This window comes from Bufo bufo, chromosome 2 (genome assembly GCF_905171765.1).
Source record: "Bufo bufo chromosome 2, aBufBuf1.1, whole genome shotgun sequence".
In the NCBI taxonomy this organism is placed as follows: domain Eukaryota; kingdom Metazoa; phylum Chordata; class Amphibia; order Anura; family Bufonidae; genus Bufo; species Bufo bufo.
The window spans coordinates 421,697,045-421,718,806 of NC_053390.1; positions in this window are offsets into that span (position 1 = coordinate 421,697,045).

Below are 21,762 nucleotides of genomic sequence, written 5' to 3' on the forward strand. Positions count from 1 at the left end.
AATTAAACTTTTGCAGGGGTACAAACGATAAGCCTTTTTGAAGAACCTCTGTTTGTAATGGAGAGAGAACTTTTTTGGACAGATTAACAACCTGTAGTTCCTCTACTTTGGATCTACTGGGGGTCTCTTGTAACGTAGTAGGGGGTCTGATCTAAAAAACCCCCACGTGAGCCTCTTCCTCCTCTACCTCCCTGTTTAGGTCCCCGTGATCCCTGAGGTCTTCTATTCGTGTTAGCTCGTCCACGAGATGGTAAGACGACTCGTCCACCGTCTGTATCATATTCCGAGGACGACAAATCAGTATCTAGCTCAGAAGTTGTCTGGCGTTTTGGGCCAAATTCAAGTACTCGCCCCTCTTTGTAGTCATTAGTGTCTCTATTATATAGAAAGTGTTTCCTCTCTTTAATTTGAGCAGTGAAACGCTCTATATTTTGCTGTAAAAGTGTTTCTTTTTTATTAAAGTCACTATGTTCACTGAATTTCTTTGCCTGTTCAATGCTTTCCTTTAGTTCTGTCTCGCTCACTGATAGTAGTCTTCTCTCTTCATCTAAAAGTAACCGCATTAAGCGGAGGGAGCCTGCAATGGATTCTTGCTCCCACTTTTTAAGGAACTCATTTGAACGTACACGCGCTGTAGGGAGGATAGGACTTCTAAGACCTCTTGGAACTATATTATTTTTTATATAGGTATCCAGGGTCTGAACCTCCCACCAGCACCGAACAGGATCTTTATAAATACGGTTCAGATGTTTAAAGGATGCAGTAATGCTAATTTGAGCTGTCTGTGAAGGCAGCTCCTTTTCCGTGAACACCTCCCTGGTATCACCCAGCCAACACTCAGAGCTCAGATCGTTGGACAAAAAGCCTGCCATTCCCCACCTAGGGATATATTCAACCAAATAAATATTCACAATAATCTAGTAAAGAAGTTTTACGTCCAATATTACATAAAATTATCTGCCTGAATAGACGTATGAGGAGAAAAATAATAAAGGATTTATTAAATATAAATAGGGAAAACTGAATATCACGTCTGTGACAATCAGGCTTCCAGACTCCAATGGTGGTGTAGGAGAGGGATTAAATCCACACCACTATAATAGAGTCCGGACTAGAATCCTATACAGCTAGCATTGCGGTACTCAAGAATAGTGTTGAGCGCGAATATTCGAATTGCGAATTTTTTTCTCGAATATCGCAATTTCGAGATTTCGCGAATATTTAGAATATCGTTCTATATATTCGCGAAATAGAATATTCGTTTTTTTTCTTTTTTTTTTTTATTATATTTTTTTCTTTCCCACTTCCCTAAAGTTGTTCTTACCTGTCCTTTGGATTCCTGGCTTCCTGGCTGCTCCAGTCAGTGGCGCTTTCAACTTACTGCTATATTCCATATTAGCTAAATTACAATCTAATCTATATGTGTATTTTACGAAATTTCGCAATAGTCGCAATTGCGATGCGAGTAATATAACACGAAATATTCGCATGAAGATTTCAACTTAGCACTGCTATACTCCATATTCTAGCCTAATATGGAATATAGCTGTGCTAAGTTAGCACTGCTATATTCCATATTAGGCTAGAATATGGAGTATAGCTGTGCTAAGTTGAAATCTTCATGCGAATATTTCGTGTTATATTAGTCGCATCGCAATTTAATATAACGCATCGAGTAATATAACACGAAATATTCGCATGAAGATTTCAACTTAGCACTGCTATACTCCATATTCTAGCCTAATATGGAATATAGCTGTGCTAAGTTAGCACTGCTATATTCCATATTAGGCTAGAATATGGAGTATAGCTGTGCTAAGTTGAAATCTTCATGCGAATATTTCGTGTTATATTAGTCGCATCGCAATTTAATATAACGCATCGAGTAATATAACACGAAATATTCGCATGAAGATTTCAACTTAGCACTGCTATACTCCATATTCTAGCCTAATATGGAATATAGCTGTGCTAAGTTAGCACTGCTATATTCCACATTAAGGCTAGAATATGGAGTGTAGCTGTGCTAAGTTGAAATCTTCATGCGAATATTTCGTGTTATATTAGTCGCATCGCAATTTCGACTTTTTCAAATGTTCTTAATATTGCTCTAACTTCGTCTTTTAGAAATTTCGTAATATTGCTCTAACTTCGTCTCTTAGAATATTACGAATATTCTAAAAGACGAAGTTAGAGCAATATTACGAAATTTCGTAAAATACACATATAGATTGTAATTTAGCTAATATAGTGCTATAATCCCTTTTTTTTCCTGTAATTTTTTTTGCCTCTTCTGAACTTAAGTTTTGTAAAATATGTACACTATTAAAAATTATTACTATAGCAGTATATTAGCTTAAATACAATCTATGTGTATTTTACGAAATTTCGTAATATTGCTCTAACTTCATCTTTTAGAATATTACGAATATTCTAAAAGACGAAGTTAGAGCAATATTAAGAACATTTGCAAAAGTCGAAATTGCGATGCGAGTAATATAACACGAAATAGTCGCATGAAGATTTCAATTTAGCACAGCTATATTCCATATTCTAGCCTAATATGGAATATAGCAGTGCTAACTTAACACAGCTATATTCCATATTAGGCTAGAATATGGAATATAGCAGTGCTAAGTTTAAATCTTCATGCGACTATTTCGTGTTATATTACTCGCATCGCAATTTCGACTTTTGCAAATGTTCTTAATATTGCTCTAACTTCGTCTTTTAGAATATTCGTAATATTCTAAGAGACGAAGTTAGAGCAATATTACGAAATTTCGTAATATACACATATTAGCCTAGCCATAGTCATTAGCATAGGAACGTTGCCTTATACTATCAAGATAAATTTTCGCAATATGCGAAAAATAATTTCGCGATAATTGGAATAATTGCGAATATTCGATTTCGACGAATATAACACGAATATTCATGCGAATATTCGCGAAATATCGCGAAACCGAATATGGCACCTCCCGCTCATCACTACTCAAGAATAAAGGATCGTCACAGCTTTTAAGGACGGTGCTGGTTTTCACTTAATGGATTACAAAAAGTTGGAAATCAGACTATAACTGTGCACGTCTGGTACAAAAAAGGTACAGGTGAGCTGGAGCGTACTTTTGCATAATATGTGATCTTTCTCTTGGCTCCAGCAGGCTAAGGGTAAACTGGCAGGTTAACTTGAATACTTTGCTTTATCTCTCTGCTGCTGTGCTAATTTCTGGCTTCAGTCTGGTTACTGGGCTTTCTAGCAGTTTTTATACCGTTGAGTGGGGTTTTGGACCCCTCGTAATACTCTGTCTGTAAACTGCCTGGAGCCAGGGAGCTTTACAAGCTGCTTTCCGGGGCTCCTGCAGCTAGAAGGGGATTGCTCCCCTCGGCCAATCACAGCCATGCCAATAGTAGGCAAGGCTGTGATGGCCTCTTGGGGCAAGTAGTATGACGCTTGTTGATTGCCTGCTTTGCAGCCTTTCAAAAAGCGCCAAGAAAGCGCCGAACACCGAACCCGGACTTTTCCGAAAATGTTCGGTTTCGGGTCCGTGTCACGGACACCCCAAAATTCGGTACGAACCCGAACTATACAGTTCGGGTTCGCTCATCCCTACCTGGGATTAATTCACCATGACCCAGATTGGGTCTCGATGGCGGAATCTAAATTGCGTAATTTATTACAGGGTGAACATACTGCAGAGGTTTACTGCGTTGAGCTTTGGAGGTGGGCTACAGAGTCAGAGTGGAATGACCCCGCGTTACGTAGTCAGTTTTGTCAAGGGTTATCTGAGAGGTTGAAAGATGCGCTGGCTTTTCATGAGTACCCGGATACTTTAGAGAATGCTATGTCTTTGGCAGTACGGTTAGATAGACGTATCAGAGAGAGGTGTAAGGCTCCCTCCGCGCAAGGGATCCCTTCTGTGAGTGGTTTCGTCTCACCTGCTTCCCAGGGTGATATTACATATAACTCTGGGGTAGGGGAGGAACCCATGCAGCTGGGTCAGATATCTTTCCGTTCTGGTAGTAGAGACTTTAGGAGATTGCATAAACTATGTTACTACTGTGGGAAAAGTGGTCATTTAGTTTTTGCTTGTCCTTTTGTTAAACCGCATGATGATAAGAAAGAGAAAAAAAACCTGTCCTGACTCTTGGTAGCGTGAATCGAGTGGTGGAGCAAGGGGGTATGCAAGCTCCCTGTAATACTCGTTTTCTCCTTCCAGCTATGGTGGCGCTAGACTCAAATTTTTTTTGTTGATGTATTCATTGACTGTGGTGCTGGGGTAAACCTTATTGACTTTCTTTTTCTTCAAAATCTGGGTCTAAGTACTTGCACTTTAGAAAGAGAAATTCCGGTTTTTGCAATTGATTCTTCCCCTCTTTCTCAAAGGAGTCTCACTCATATTGCTCATGGTATTCAGTTAAGGGTGGGTGATTCACATGTGGAGATTATGTCTTGTTGTGTCATGAAGGATTTGCCCGCTCCTATAGTCTTAGGGTTACCGTGGTTGACAAAACATAACCCAATTATAGATTGGCAAGCAAGACAAATCATTGGTTGGAGTGAATTTTGTTCGGATAATTGTCTTGGCACATCTATCTCTGGTGTGTCCACTACGGCTCTACCTCAGTATCTCTCAGATTTTGCGGATGTCTTTTCGGAGGGGGGGCTCAGGAATTGCCCCCTCATCGTGATTATGATTGTCCAGTTAATCTCCTCCCAGGGGCTAAGTTGCCAAAGTCTCGGCTTTACAATCTTTCTCAACCTGAAAGAGAGGTCATGCGGAAATATATCGCCGAGAGTTTGGCAAAAGGTCATATTAGGCCATCTAAGTCTCCAGTGGCAGTGGGTTTATTCTTTGTAAAGAAAAAGGATGGATCGCTGAGACCTTGTTTGGATTTCCGGGAATTGAACCGTATTACGGTCCGGGATCCATATCCCCTTCCTTTGATCTCTGACCTTTTTGATCAGATTGTTGGAGCCAAGGTGTTCTCCAAGTTGGATTTGAGAGGGGCCTACAATCTGATCAGAATCAAGGAAGGGGATGAGTCGAAAACGGCCTTCAATACACACGAGGGTCATTTTGAGAATCTGGTTATGCCTTTTGGGTTGACGAACGCGCCAGCGGTATTTCAGCGATTCGTCAATGACATTTTCCATCATTTGGTGGGGAGGTTCGTGGTAGTTTACTTGGATGACATTTTAATTTACTCTCCTGATCTGAAGACCCATCAGGATCATGTGAGACAGGTTTTGACAATCCTTCGGGAGAATAAATTATATGCCAAATTGGAGAAATGTGTGTTTTCTGTGCAGGAGCTTCCGTTTTTAGGATATCTGCTTTCTGACTCTGGTTTTCGTATGGACCCCAAAAAGGTCCGGGCGGTTCTGGAATGGGACCAACCAGAGAATCAGAAAGCTTTGATGCGGTTTTTGGAGTTTACTAATTATTATAGAAAATTTATTTTGAACTATTCTACCATTGTGAGACCTCTGACTGATATGACTAAGAAGGGCGCCGATGTCTCTGTCTGGTCGGATGAGGCATTGCAGACCTTTTCGACTCTTAAGGAGTGTTGTGCGTCTGCTCCCATTCTGGTGCAGCCCGATGTGTCTCAGCTATTCGTGGTGGAGGTTGATGCATCAGAAGTGGGGGTTGGAGCGGTGCTGTCGCAGGGTCCATCTCCGGGCAAGTGGGTCCCGTGTGCTTGTTTTTCCAAGAAGCTCTCGGTCGCCAAGAAGAATTATGATGTGGGAGATAGAGAGTTGCTGGCCATCAAGTTGGCCTTTGAGGAATGGCGTCACTGTTTGGAGGGGGCGTTTCACCCCAATACAGTATATACGGATCATAAGAACTTGGCTTACCTGCAATCTGCCAAGCGTCTAAACTCTAGACAGGCCAGAGGGTCACTGTTTTTTACCAGGTTCAATTTTGTGGTTACTTTTCGCCCGGGGGTTAAAAACGTCAAGGCGGATGCGTTGTCTCGCAGTTTTCCTGGGGGATGTGATTCAGAGGATCCTGCTCCGATTTTGGCTGATGGGGTGGTGGTCTCCGGTCTGTCCCCTGAATTGGAGATGGAGGTGTTGGGAGCCCAGGAGGGGGCTCCTGGTTCTTGTCCCCCAGGGAGGTTGTTTGTTCCTGAAGAACTGCGATACAAGGTATTCAAGGAACATCACAATACTGTCCTTGCTGGACATCCTGGTGGTAAGTCCACCTGTGACCTTGTGTCCCGGAGGTTCTGGTGACCCGGGTTACGTAAGAGCATTGAGGATTACGTGGCAGCTTGTGAAACCTGTGCGCGGTCAAAGGTTGCTCGTACTCGACCGGCTGGTTCACTTCTTCCTTTGTCTATTGGACGCACTTGTCTATGGACTTTATTACGGATCTGCCGAGTTCCTCCGGGAAAACAGTAATTTTGGTGGTAGTTGACCGTTTTAGTAAAATGGCTCACTTTATATCGTTATCTAGTCTGCCTAATCCCAAGACTCTTGCGCAGATTTTTGTTGATAATATCGTGAAATTGCATGGAATTCCTTCGAATGTGGTTTCTGATAGGCGCACGCAGTTTGTCTCCAGGTTTTGGAGGGCGTTCTGCTCTCGGCTTGGCATTCAACTTTCATTCTATTCGGCTTTTCATCCGCAGTCGAATGGACAGACAGAGCGTACTAATAAAAACCTGGAGACCTACTTGAGGTGCTTTGTGGCTGAGAATCAGGAGGACTGGTCCTCATTCTTGTCCCTAGCAGAGTTTGCTTTGAATAACCGTAGGCAGGAGTCCACGGGTAAGTCGCCATTTTTTGGCGCATACGGTTTCCATCCTCAGTTTGGTACCTTTTCTGGGACTGGTTCCTCTGGGATGCCAGAGGAGGAGAGATTCTCTTCTGCCTTATCCTCCATCTGGCGGAGGATTCAAGGGAATTTGGAGAAGATGGGTGAGAGGTATAAGCGAATGGCTGACAAGAGACGTGTGACTGGTCCGGACCTGTGTGTGGGTGATCTGGTGTGGTTGTCCACTAAAAATATTAAACTGAGAGTGCCATCTTGGAAACTGGGTCCAAGATTTATTGGTCCGTACAAAATATCTGCGGTGATCAATCCAGTAGCGTTTCGGCTGGATCTTCCACAGACTTGGAGGATCCATGATGTATTCCACAGGTCTTTATTGAAAAAAATATGTGAAACCGGTGGAACCATCGCCATTGCCCCCTTCTCCTGTTCTGGTCGATGGAAATTTAGAGTTCGAGATCTCCAGGGTTTTTGACTCTAGAGTTCTTCGGGGTTCCCTTCAGTACCTGGTACACTGGAGGGGATATGGCCCTGAGGAAAGGATGTGGGTTCCAGCGCTGGATGTCAGTGCCAGCCGACTGGTTAGGGCTTTTCACAGATCCCACCTGGATAAGGTTGGTCCGGGGTGTCCGGAGGTCACCCGTAGAAGGGGGGGTACTGTCATGCCCTGCTCAGACTATGTGCGGAGGTCTGCCAGATTGGCAGCACGTGTCTAGTCATTTGTTTTGTTTTGGAGTCGTGCTGGATCCGCCTCCCTTCAAGTGCTCTGGGTGGGGTCGTGGGTTTAAATTACTCTCACTCCCAGGGTTCAGTGCAGGTTATAGTTTCTGTCAGGCTGTGGAAGCAAGGAGTGAAGGATTGGCTTTTCCTGCTCAGATAAGATAAGTTGGTTTCTGATTTCTTTGGTTTGCTGTCAGGGCTGTTTGTGTGTCGTCTGTCCCCTCCTGGTTCTGAGGGAGCAGGCTGCCCCTTTTCCCCTTTCACCATCTCAGGGATTCTAGGGTATTCTCAGCCCAGGCACGAGGACACATTAGTCCCACCTTCAGGGTCTGAATGTGGGCAAAGCAGAATAGGGAGAGCAGTTAGGGATTTGCTAGGAGGTGACCTTATCCCCAGCTTCTTGCCTAGAAAACTTGTTTGTTTTGTTATCTGTGTATCTTATATCCTGTCTGCCGTGACAACAGCAAAATAAAAGTTTTAAAGGGAACCTGTCATCAACTTTATGCTGACCTCACTGAGGGCAGCATAAAATAGTGACAGAAATGATGATTTCAGCGGTGTGTCACTCATGAGCTAAAAGTAAGTGGTTGCTGAGAATCAGCATCATTGCAGTTCAGGCCTTGAGAAGAGTCAAATCTACCTGAGAAGAATCAGAGTTAGCTTCTGCTGTCCCTGCCCATCTGCTGATGATTGGCAGTTTTCTCCTAGACAGAAAGGGAGAAAACTAGGTAGAAGACTGTCAGTCATCAGCAGGTGTGCAGGGGGAGCATAAATTCATAAATAAATATGACTCTTCTCAGGTAGCCGTGACTCTTTTACAGGCCTAGTCTTCAAGGACTGTGATGTTGGTTTTCCGCAACCACTTACTTTTAACTTATAAATGACAGACCGCTGAAATCAGCTCACCTGTCTCTACTTTATGCTGCCATTAGTATAGGTAGCATAAAGTTGATGACAGGTTCCCCTTAAAGTCTTTTCTACCACTGTCCCTAGCGCCTGCTGACATCTCTCCCTGCACTAAGCACACTGGAAAAGGGCTCAATCCAAGATGGCTGAGGCTATTTATAGGGCTCTGACATCACAGGGCTGGCTGGCTGCTGATTGGCTGCATGCATGGCATTATGGGTGATCCCTTGTTCCCAAAGTTTCTTGTTCCATGTCCTAACAGGTGCAGCAGCCTTTTTAGGAAGAAATGTGATTCATTACCACGAAGCATGAGGAAATTTGGAGCGAATTGAATTTTTCCTGAAATTCGGATCGAATTCCACTTCGTCAACTTCGATTCGCTCATCTCTAATATATTCTAATTACAGATTCCCTTTAAGATTAGTTAGTTCAAGAGCAAAATAAAAAAAAAACACTTCCCAAATATTCAAAAATACATCAAGAAAAAAGAAGTCCAGTTCAGTACTAATTGAACTTCAGATAATCATGGCTGTTTATCTCGTGAATGTCTGTACTGTCAAACCATTGCCTTTGCAGCAATTTGAATTTCAAGGTATGCACTCATCCCTTGTGATAAGTAGCTACATATATGATGACACCGTAATAAACATGCTGCAATAAATTGATAGAAATTTATTATGTGCTATTGTGTACTACATGCTTGACTCTGGCAGGTCATGAATAAGTAATATATCATAGTAATACAACTTGTATCTGTGAAAGAAAGCAACGTAACCACTAGTTTATTAGACATAAAACCATTTCATTTCCTCAACGACAGTATATTAGAAAAAATAAATAGCATCTCGTCACATTACATATGCTACATGTGGTGCTTTTATCTCTTCTTTTACCATAATGGTTTGTATTCCATTTGACAAATGAAGTGTTGCTTTATTTAATCTGCACCACTTCCTAGATTAATACGATAAGAGGAAAGGGCTTAATAGAAGATGGTAGCATTTGATCTGATTAAGATTGCCATCTTCCAATTTCACCACATCTTTTCATTTGGAGAGCATGAAAAAAGTCACATTGTTCCAAGCAGAGTATTTTCAAATGCAGTCTTTGAGAAAAGATCTTTCAGATCGCTCATTAATAACAATGACAGCTCTTACTGAATGACATATTCAGATGGTATATTTCACCAGCTTTTACACTAAATCTTCTATGGGAAACATAATCAAGTAGTTTACTGTTATTGCACTCAATTGTCCACTGCATATTTAGTGTCATGTAACCTACATTACATGAGTGATTGTCTGCCAACTTCCCGAAAAATGTAGAAAGACGTTCTATTTAATAAAGGTTAAGTAACAAAAGGAAATCTCTGGTTTCATAGGTCTCTTCATTAACAGTAGAAAAGCAGGAGAAAGATAAAACACAGAACAGCGATCTTTACATTTTTGATTCAGTCATTCAGTAGGTCAGCATAAAAGCCTCTAGCACAGTGATGTTTGAGGGAATGTATCATCTATATTTTTTCTGTCAAAACCAGATAGTGAAGCATATTCTTTTTTTCTAATCTGTGTTTCTTTTCTGCACGATTAAGGGGCAACCATCTTGCCTGAGCTGTTTCAAAGATATGCTTTAAACCATATTTACCATAGGGACAATGGACAGGAGATTACTCATTGACTTCTATGGGGCAGTTTTCTAGGCATGCTCTGTGACCTGTACAGAAGTCATTGTGCAGGGAGAGGAGTATCTAAGCTGTGATATGGTGAATCCCATGTTTTCTATATATACGGTAGGTGAAATCTATCATTGTATTCCTGCCTGTGATGATTATGAGTGACTGCTGAAAAGTGATCTCTACAGAACAGGAAGTGTCAGCATATTATTAGGCTTGGTGGCCAGTGCAAAAGCTGCAGGATTTTTTTAACTATAGATAGTGACATGGAAAATAAAAAAAATACCAAAAATGTGATAAAATTGTGCCTGTCAATGACATGTGCAGAGTGTTGTTTCTTCTCACTGCTGAAGATAGGCTCAATAGAAAGTCTATGAACTCATCTTGAAACTGGCTGCACCAGTGAGGAGACACGTCACTCTGTTTGAAACTCCTCATTTTAGTAATCAGCACTGGTCTCTGCATTAGAACCCCCACCAATCAAATCTTTGATATGTCACAAATTAAAGTTTTTTTTTTTAAAGTACATGTTATTTAAACAATATGGGGGTCATTTACTATACTGAAATATGCCTATATTAGGGGTATTTCAGGTGCAGATGGCGGCGCAACGGTTTGTTGCTCCGCTATCTGCAACTTCTCCCTGCTCTCGCCAGGTCTGAAATTGTGGGCATGGCATGGGCAGGGAAGGGCACGGGCTGGCAGGCCAATCTCATTCTTCATTTTCTATGCCTGTTTTAGCCCTATAGCTGCCAGCTATAATGCTGGTCTTAATAAATCTCCCCCTATGTCTTTTCTGATAACACAATCCCTTTAACAGAAGCAAATATAGGTTCATATAGGGTGACTTGTCTGCAGCAAATGGTTTGATCCACTTTTTCACCTATTGTATTACTTGCCATTGTCATAATAGGCTATATGCTGACAGCATACAACTGAACAGGCCATCTTGGTAGGAGCATTGTTAAACAGCTCTGACAGTCAGCTGTTCTCAGTATGTATAAAGGGCCCTTTACACGGGACAATGTACAAGCAGATTGTCAGGAAGGAAGGTTTTCTTCCCAACAATTTGCTGATCGCTAGCACCGACCTCCTCCAGCTTCTCCAGAGTATGGGGAGGAGTGATCAATAATGCCATCACTCTTTCTCATACACACTCGTTGTTTCCCGGCAGCAGATCGTGTTTACACAGTACAATCTGCTGTTGGGAGGCAAGGGTTTTTGTGTGTGCACTAACGATCCAATTCGCGGTACAGATCATCGCTAACGAGCATTACTATGAACACTTATTAGCAACAATCTTTTCAATTTTTGCCCCGTGTAAAGGGCCTTTTAGCGTATTCTGCTGACCGCAGCTGATAGCTTTCCTCACAATAATCTTCTCAAATGTCCTTTTCATTCAAACATCTTTTTATTAAATTTTAAGATAAATTAAAAGAATGTCATAAACAGTATAATCAAATGGTCATCAAATCTGTGTGGAACATGTAAAGAGAAACACATTGTAACAATGACATAAACAATTACAAAATTTATATAAATTGTGGTCGTGGCTACGGATACTGAAGAGAACGAGATATGACTACGTGGCCATGGGTGAGCTGGTATGATGGCCTGAGGTGTGCCCGAAGCCATGTCCGAGGGTAGGCCTATAAGGGGGCCTACCCGGGTGAAACTAAAAGGAGAAGGGAGGGAAGAAGGGTGGGGCACCGCTAGCACCCGCAAAGGGAGGGGGGAGGCTCAGAGAATTTATAAGCCTCCGCCCCTCCCACAATTACAGGCTGTGAACAGCCTTAACCACCTCAGCCCCCAGTGCTTAAACACCCTGAAAGACCAGGCCACTTTTTACACTTCTGACCTACACTACTTTCACCATTTATTGCTCGGTCATGCAACTTACCACCCAAATGAATTTTACCTCCTTTTCTTCTCACTAATAGAGCTTTCATTTGGTGGTATTTCATTGCTGCTGACATTTTTACTTTTTTTGTTATTAATCGAAATTTAACGATTTTTTTGCAAAAAAATGACATTTTTCACTTTCAGTTGTAAAATTTTGCAAAAAAAACGACATCCATATAGAAATTTTGCTCTAAATTTATAGTTCTACATGTCTTTGATAAAAAAAAAATGTTTGGGTAAAAAAAAAATGGTTTGGGTAAAAGTTATAGCGTTTACAAACTATGGTACAAAAATGTGAATTTCCGCTTTTTGAAGCAGCTCTGACTTTCTGAGCACCTGTCATGTTTCCTGAGGTTCTATAATGCCCAGACAGTACAAACACCCCACAAATGACCCCATTTCTGAAAGTACACACACTAAGGTATTCACTGATGGGCATAGTGAGTTCATAGAACTTTTTATTTTTTGTCACAAGTTAGCGGAAAATTATGATTTTTTTTTTTTTTTTTTTTTTTCTTACAAAGTCTCATATTCCACTAACTTGTGACAAAAAATAAAAAGTTCTATGAACTCACTATGCCCATCAGCGAATACCTTGGGGTCTCTTCTTTCCAAAATGGGGTCACTTGTGGGGAAGTTATACTGCCCTGGCATTCTAGGGGCCCAAATGTGTGGTAAGGAGTTTGAAATCAAATTCTGTAAAAAATGACCAGTGAAATCCGAAAGGTGCTCTTTGGAATATGGGCCCCTTTGCCCACCTAGGCTGCAAAAAAGTGTCACACATCTGGTATCTCCGTACTCAGGAGAAGGTGGGGAATGTGTTTTGGGGTGTCATTTTATATATACCCATGCTGGGTGAGAGAAATATCTTGGCAAAAGACAACTTTTCCCATTTTTTTATACAAAGTTGTCATTTGACCAAGATATTTATCTCACCCAGCATGGGTATATGTAAAAAGACACCCCAAAACACATTCCTCAACTTCTCCTGAGTACGGGGATACCAGATGTGTGACACTTTTTTGCAGCCTAGGTGGGCAAAGGGGCCCATATTCCAAAGAGCACCTTTCGGATTTCACTCCTCATTTTTTCCTGAATTTGATTTCAAACTCCTTACCACACATTTGGGCCCCTAGAATACCAGGGCAGTATAACTACCCCACAAGTGACCCCATTTTGGAAAGAAGACACCCCAAGGTATTCCGTGAGGGGCATGGCGAGTTCCTAGAATTTTTTATTTTTTGTCACAAGTTAGTGGAAAATGATGATTTTTTTTTTTATTTTTTTTTTTCATACAAAGTCTCATATTCCACAAACTTGTGACAAAAAATAAAAACTTCCATGAACTCACTATGCCCATCAGCGAATACCTTGGGGTCTCTTCTTTCCAAAATGGGGTCACTTGTGGGGTAGTTATACTGCCCTGGCATTCTAGGGGCCCAAATGTGTGGTAAGTAGGTAAATGACCTGTGAAATCCGAAAGGTGCTCTTTGGAATGTGGGCCCCTTTGCCCACCTAGGCTGCAAAAAAGTGTCACACATCTGGTATCTCTGTATTCAGGAGAAGTTGAGGAATGTGTTTTGGGGTGTCTTTTTACATATACCCATGCTGGGTGAGATAAATATCTTGGTCAAATGCCAACTTTGTATAAAAAAATGGGAAAAGTTGTCTTTTGCCAAGATATTTCTCTCACCCAGCATGGGTATATGTAAAATGACACCCCAAAACACATTCCCCAACTTCTCCCGATTACGGAGATACCAGATGTGTGACACTTTTTTGCAGCCTAGGTGGGCAAAGGGGCCCATATTCAAAAGAGCACCTTTCGGATTTCACAGGTCATTTTTTACAGAATTTGATTTCAAACTCCTTACCACACATTTGGGCCCCTAGAATGCCAGGGCAGTATAACTACCCCACAAGTGACCCCATTTTGGAAAGAAGAGACCCCAAGGTATTCGCTGATGGGCATAGTGAGTTCATGGAACTTTTTATTTTTTGTCACAAGTTAGTGGAATATGAGACTTTGTATGAAAAAAAAAAAAAAAAAAAATCATCATTTTCCACTAACTTGTGACAAAAAATAAAAAATTCTAGGAACTCGCCATGCCCCTCACGGAATACCTTGGGGTGTCTTCTTTCCAAAATGGGGTCACTTGTGGGGTAGTTATACTGCCCTGGCATTTTCCAGGGGCCCTAATGTGTGGTAAGTAGGTAAATGACCTGTGAAATCCTAAAGGTGCTCTTTGGAATATGGGCCCCTTTGCCCACCTAGGCTGCAAAAAAGTGTCACACATGTGGTATCGCCGTATTCAGGAGAAGTTGGGGAATGTGTTTTGGGGTGTCATTTTACATATACCCATGCTGGGTGAGAGAAATATCTTGGCAAAAGACAACTTTTCCCATTTTTTTATACAAAGTTGGCATTTGACCAAGATATTTCTCTCACCCAGCATGGGTATATGTAAAATGACACCCCAAAACACATTCCCCAACTTCTCCTGAGTACGGCGATACCAGATGTGTGACACTTTTTTGCAGCCTAGATGCGCAAAGGTGCCCAAATTCCTTTTAGGAGGGCATTTTTAGACATTTGGATACCAGACTTCTTCTCACGCTTTGGGGCCCCTAGAATGCCAGAGCAGTATAAATACCCCACATGTGACCCCATTTTGGAAAGAAGACACCCCAAGGTATTCAATGAGGGGCATGGCGAGTTCATAGAAATTTTTTTTTTTTGGCACAAGTTAGCGGAAATTGATATTTTTAATTTTTTTCTCACAAAGTCTCCCGTTCCGCTAACTTGGGACAAAAATTTCAATCTTTCATGGACTCAATATGCCCCTCACGGAATACCTGGGGGTGTCTTCTTTCCGAAATGGGGTCACATGTGGGGTATTTATACTGCCCTGGCATTCTAGGGGCCCTAAAGCGTGAGAAGAAGTCTGGAATATAAATGTCTAAAAAATTTTACGCATTTGGATTCCGTGAGGGGTATGGTGAGTTCATGTGAGATTTTATTTTTTGACACAAGTTAGTGGAATATGAGACTTTGTAAGAAAAAAAAAAAAAATTCTGCTAACTTGGGCCAAAAAAATATCTGAATGGAGCCTTACAGAGGGGTGATCAATGACAGGGGGGTGATCAATGACAGGGGGGTGATCAATGACAGGGGGGGTGATCAATGACAGGGGGGGTGATCAATGACAGGGGGGTTGATCAATGACAGGGGGGTGATCAGGGAGTCTATATGGGGTGATCACCACAGTCATTGATCACGCCCCTGTAAGGCTTCATTCAGACGTCCGGATGCGTTTTGCGGATCCGATCCATCTATCAGTGCATCCGTAAAAATCATGCGGACATCTGAATGGAGCTTTACAGGGGGGTAATCAATGACAGGGGGGTGATCAGGGAGTCTATATGGGGTGATCACCACAGTCATTGATCACTCCCCTGTAAGGCTTCATTCAGACGTCCGGATGCGTTTTGCGGATCCGATCCATCTATCAGTGGATCCGTAAAAATCATGCGGACATCTGAATGGAGCTTTACAGGGGGGTGATCAATGACAGGGGGGTGATCAGGGAGTCTATATGGGGTGATCACCACAGTCATTGATCATGCCCCTGTAAGGCTTCATTCAGACGTCCGGATGCGTTTTGCGGATCGGATCCATCTATCAGTGCATCCGTAAAAATCATGCGGACATCTGAATGGAGCTTTACAGGGGGGTGATCAATGACAGGGGGGTGATCAGGGAGTCTATATGGGGTGATCACCACAGTCATTGATCACGCCCCTGTAAGGCTTCATTCAGACGTCCGGATGCGTTTTGCGGATCGGATCCATCTATCAGTGCATCCGTAAAAATCATGCGGACATCTGAATGGAGCTTTACAGGGGGGTGATCAGGGAGTCTATATGGGGTGATCACCACAGTCATTGATCACGCCCCTGTAAGGCTTCATTCAGACGTCCGGATGCGTTTTGCGGATCGGATCCATCTATCAGTGCATCCGTAAAAATCATGCGGACATCTGAATGGAGCTTTACAGGGGGTTGATCAATGACAGGGGTGTAATCAATGACAGGGGGGTGATCAGGGAGTCTATATGGGGTGATCACCACAGTCATTGATCACGCCCCTGTAAGGCTTCATTCAGACGTCCGGATGCGTTTTGCGGATCGGATCCATCTATCAGTGCATCCGTAAAAATCATGCGGACATCTGAATGGAGCTTTACAGGGGGTTGATCAATGACAGGGGTGTAATCAATGACAGGGGGGGTGATCAGGGAGTCTATATGGGGTGATAACCACAGTCATTGATCACGCCCCTGTAAGGCTTCATTCAGACGTCCGGATGCGTTTTGCGGATCCGATCCATCTATCAGTGGATCCGTAAAAATCATGCGGACGTCTGAATGGAGCTTTACAGGGGGGTAATCAATGACAGGGGGGTGATCAATGACAGGGGGGTGATCAGGGAGTCTATATGGGGTGATCAGGGGTGATCAGGGGCTAATAAGGGGTTAATAAGTGACGGGGGGGGGTGTAGTGTAGTGTAGTGGTGCTTGGTGGGACTTTACTGAGCTACCTGTGTCCTCTGGTGGTCGATCCAAACAAAGGGGACCACCAGAGGACCAGGTAGCAGGTATATTAGACGCTGTTATCAAAACAGCGTCTAATATACCTGTTAGGGGTTAAAAAAAACACATCTCCAGCCTGCCAGCGAACGATCGCCGCTGGCAGGCTGGAGATCAACTCTCTTACCTTCCGTTCCTGTGAGCGCGCGCGCCTGTGTGCGCGCGTTCACAGGAAATCTCGCCCATCGCGAGATGACGCATATATGCGTGACTCTGCGCAGGGCTGCCACCTCCGGAACGCGATCCTGCGTTAGGCGGTCCGGAGGTGGTTAATATTTGTGGTCGTGGCTACGGATACTGAAGAGAACGAGATATGACTACGTGGCCATGGGTGAGCTGGTATGATGGCCTGAGGTGTGCCCGAAGCCATGTCCGAGGGTAGGCCTATAAGGGGGCAAAAGAGACGGTTAGGTTGGAATTAGCGTTTAATGATATTCATTGAGGTTACAACACGAGGTTACAGAAAGCGTCAGAGATTTCTTTGTGCGGATTGGGAATGTATCGGGTGAAGCAGGAGGACTGCCAGCGGCCCATTTTGCGGATGATGTGGCATGGGACATTGTGTTTTGAAGCTGCTGAGGCGGCACCTATGCGGAAGGAGTGACCAGATATGGTTCTGGGATCGTGGCCCAGCCCCTTGGCCAGGATGCGGATATGGTGGATGAACCGGGCCGTGGTGAGAAAAGTTCCTTTGAATGGTAGAAGTGGTTCGTTCTCGGAGGAATGAGCCAGCAGGGCCGATAGCTTGTTAAGAACCTGGACCGGGCACCACTTGTTGAAGGTTCGGAAGTATTTGATTTGGACAGGCAGCCCGGATTGTGAAGTTTTAGTGGATGGCAAGTTTAATACGTGGTGATCTGGGTAACAGATTAACTGGCTTTTGGTTAAACCTTTGGTTTTGGATGATACTACGGAGAATTCTCCTGGGCGGAGGAAACCATAAAAGCTCAGATACATGGCGGCTTTAATGATCATGGAAGGGAGAAGGCCAAAAGGACTACCGTCTAAAGAATCTGAGAGCTTTCTGAACAGCTCCCCTGACACTGGTAGCCTGCTGGGCGTGCTGCTCTGGCTGTTCTTGAGGATGCCCCTGAGGGTGGCTTTGACCACTGGGGAAATGAAGGCTGACTTGCTACCTGGGTCCCTCACCATGGAGTGGTGCTGAACCCCTGATAAGTACAGCTTTATGGAGTTGTAGGATAGCTTGAGGTGTGAGTGACAATATGCAAGAAAGGCTATTAAATATGTGGACTTATCTGTGTTGGTTCTAGAATGGAGGCGGGAAAACTGTTTGTAGATGTTCCAACCGGTCCTGTAGTTCCTGACCGTGTTGGCGGAAAGAGAACTGTGCATGAGGGACTTGGCTGTGGAGATGAAATGTCCTAATCCATGCGTAGGGTGTGGTAATCCGGAGGCGAAAGACTCATTGGTTCCGCCTCTGGCATAATCTGGAAGAAAAGATCAAGGTTAAAACGGGATAGTGCGTCGGCGGCTGTATTTCGGATGCCCGGGATGTGCCTGGCTGAAATATGGAAGTTGTGACGTAAAGATAGCCATACTAGCGAACAAAGGACATGATGTGAGGACATTTGGAGCGCCCTTTACTGAGGATATCCACCACGGATTGATTATCCGTGATGAAAGCAACTGGGGAATCTGTCCATTGGTTGCCCCATACCTGAGCCGCTGCCACTATAGGGTAGATTTCCAGCAGGGGAGAAGACCTAAGGGACTCAGGTAAGGAGGAAATTGCGGGGGGCCATGGTGCAGCGAACCACTGCGTGTTGTAGATGGCCGCGAAACCCCTGGATGCTGCGGCATCTGAGTAGACCATGGGGAAATCGGGACTCCATTGGGGGATGAACAGAGAAACCCCGTTCCAGTAGGCAATGAAGGAATTCCACATGGCCAAATCAGCCATTGCCTGGGCATCCAGGAACACCGTGGAGTCCTGCTCGGGCGCTGATGGTAACAAATCTAGAAGCCCAGACATGAAGGCTTTCCCTTGGGGCATGATCCTGGTGGCGAAATTTAACATGCCGAGGAGTGACTGCAGCTCTCGTTTGGTGAGGACGTGAGAGCCTGAGAACTGCTCCATGATTGATCTGATTTTGAGAAGCTTGTCTGCTGGCAGTCTAGCTTCCATTTTCTCTGTATCGAGCACGATACCGAGAAAGGTGACTACCGTGGCAGGTCCCTCGATTTTGGATGGGGCTACCGGAACCTGGAGATCTTTGAGAATGCCCAGGAAGTTATTAAGTTTGCACGGTTTAACACTGGGAGGTTCGATCAGGAGAAAATCGTCGAGGTAATGAAGTGCCATAGGACACTTGCAGCGATTGACCAAGATCCAGTGGAGGGCTTGGGCGAACCGATCGAAAAGCCAGGGACTGCTTTTTGAACCAAATGTTAAACGGGTAGCAAAATAATAACTGTCCTGCCACTTGATGCCATGGAATTTCCAAAGCTGGGGGTCAATGGGCAACAGTTTAAACGCGTCAGCAATGTCGGCTTTAGACAACCAGGCTCCTTTGCCCGCTAACAGAATGAGGGAGATGGCTTCCTGGAGTGAAGAATATTTCATAGAGAATTCTTCCGATGGGATCAGGGAGTTTAGACTGGGGATATGTGAACCATGAGGCGCTGACAGGTCGTAAATCAGTCGTTTTTTATTGGTGAATTTCTTGGTAACAATGCCGACGGGGTTAATCCTCCAGGAGTTAAAGGGAACGTGAGGGAAGGGGCCGATAAGGAAACCCTTCTCAACTTCCGACTGGATGAGGGAGTCCACCGCGTCGGCATCCTGGACTGCGGACAGTAAATTGGGACCCTCCCAGGTGGACTGAGGAAGGGCGATGAGACCCGTGTGGAAGCCCTTACTGAAACCTGAAAGTAAGAATTCGACCTGGTCGGGGCTGTGGTGATCCTGGAGCAGCCTGCCCAGAAGCTCCACATTGACCCCGCTTAGTCATTTGTGCTTGGCCGTTCTCTGTGGGCATACTGAGATGGGGTGAGCCCGGAGGCAGGAGGAGCAGACGTGTAGAGCCCTGCACTGGTTATAGTTGCAGGAGGCTAGGTTGAAGTTATTGCAGATTTGACTATTGCCTAGGAAAGTGATGGGGCGGCCCAACTTGTCAGTGTTGCTGCGCCTCGGTTGGGTGCCGGAGGGGCTGGCCGTGGGCCTGCTGGGAGCCATCGGTTGGCCAACGGAGGGACACCAATCGGAGGTGTGGAGAATGGACTGGCAGGAGCTGCAAGCTGGGGCCTTTAAACCGGCGAAGTGCCGGCAGAAAAGCTCCATGTCCAGACACGCCCAATTGGTGACCCGCTGGAACTGAGCCAGCGCTGCGGCGGCTTTGGCCGAGAAGGAGCGGTGGTAATCGTAGAATGCGAATCCGCCATATTTATACCCCAGGTCGGTGACTCTGTACATATACAGGTCCAACTCCTCTCTTCTTTCGGGGTGGGCGGTGCAGACTATATCCCTGAAGAGGCTAAAAGCCAGGACAAACTCGGGAACGGTAAGTTTTTTGTTCAGCCGAGCGTCCCTGGATTTTAGGACAATGGAAATGTTTTCACAAGCTATTGTCTTGTTCTCTATGATGTCATGGGTGGCTATCAAGATGGCGGCTAAATTAACATCTTTGCCCTCCAGAATGTCTTTTTTGATGCTATCTGTAATGAAGTGAGCTGGAGCTATCTCGGAGAGGTTGGAAACCCTACCTGGGGAGGTAGGCTGAGGTGGGGGGGCTGGAACGGAAGGACGCTCGGGAGGGTCAACTGCCAAGGACCTGGATTCCACTGCTGAAAGTCTATTTTGAACGGCCAGAATTGAAAAGGACAGGCTGTTGATGGTGGCATGTAACTGGGTCAATGACAGCTGAATGGTGGACATTGACACATTCTCCCTGGGTGGGGATGGCGACCTGGACATCAAAAGTCTGAATAATTCCGCCTTTCTGGCGGAGGCCGGATGAGGTATCCCTCTTCTATTGAGCTCGGCGATCAGTTTAGGGATGGTCCAACTCCTGAGAGAAGTGACGCTGGCGTGCTCTGAGGCGAGGGTCTCTGGAATTGAAGAAGTCTCCCCCATGTTGTCCAGATGAGACATGCTGGAATTTGGAAGGATTACAGTTACTGTCTGGAGGATTTTAACCCGGGAACCGTGCGAGTGCTGTGGGGCCGATGCTTGTGGAAAGAAAACCGCCCGGAAGAAGGGAGGTGTAGGGAGCTATGTCACCGCGTGTGCCCGGGGTTTTAAGAGACTGACGTACCTGGTGGTTTGGAGCTCCTGGATTTGAGACCCGTCTTGGGAAATTCCTGTTCCGTAGGAATGGACCGTGATCGAGCTTGAAGAAATCAAGACAAGTAAATGGCTGGTCGAAAGTAGAAGTAGAGAAAAAGGGGTGGGTGGGCCGTGCCCCGATGGAGGGGTTTCCCCTGACAGAGTGAACGGGACGAACCTGTAACCTTACAGAAAGAGGGTACGCAAGCCTGCGGGACGAGACCGGGCGAGACCTGGACCGTGAAACGGAAGACGATTTGGACAGAGGTGACCGGCGAGGTACATGAAAGACGCAGGGCCTGGTTGAGTGCGGGAATAAAACATGGACGGAAAGGAGGCCTGGGTAACGTGAACAGGCGTAAAACATGTGACAATGGAGACCTGAGTGACGTATACAGGTGGAAATCATGAATGAAAGGAGGCCTGAGTAACGTAAACAGGCGTGAAACGTATACGAGATGGAGGCCTGAATAACGTAAACAGGCGTGAAACGTATACGAGATGGAGGCCTGAGTAACGTAAACAGGCGTGAAACATATACGGAATAGAGGCCTGAGTAACGTAAACAGGCGTGAAACATATACGGGATAGAGGCCTGAGTAACGTAAACAGGCGTGAAACATATACGGAATAGAGGCCTGAGTAACGAAAACAGGCGTGAAACGTATACGGGATAGAGGCCTGAGTAACGTAAACAGGCGAGAAACATATACGGAATAGAGGCCTGAGTAACGTAAACAGGCGTGAAACATATACGGAATAGAGGCCTGAGTAACGTAAACAGGCGTGGAACATGTAGGAAAAGAGACCTGAGTAACGGAGACAGGCATAAAGCATAAGTGA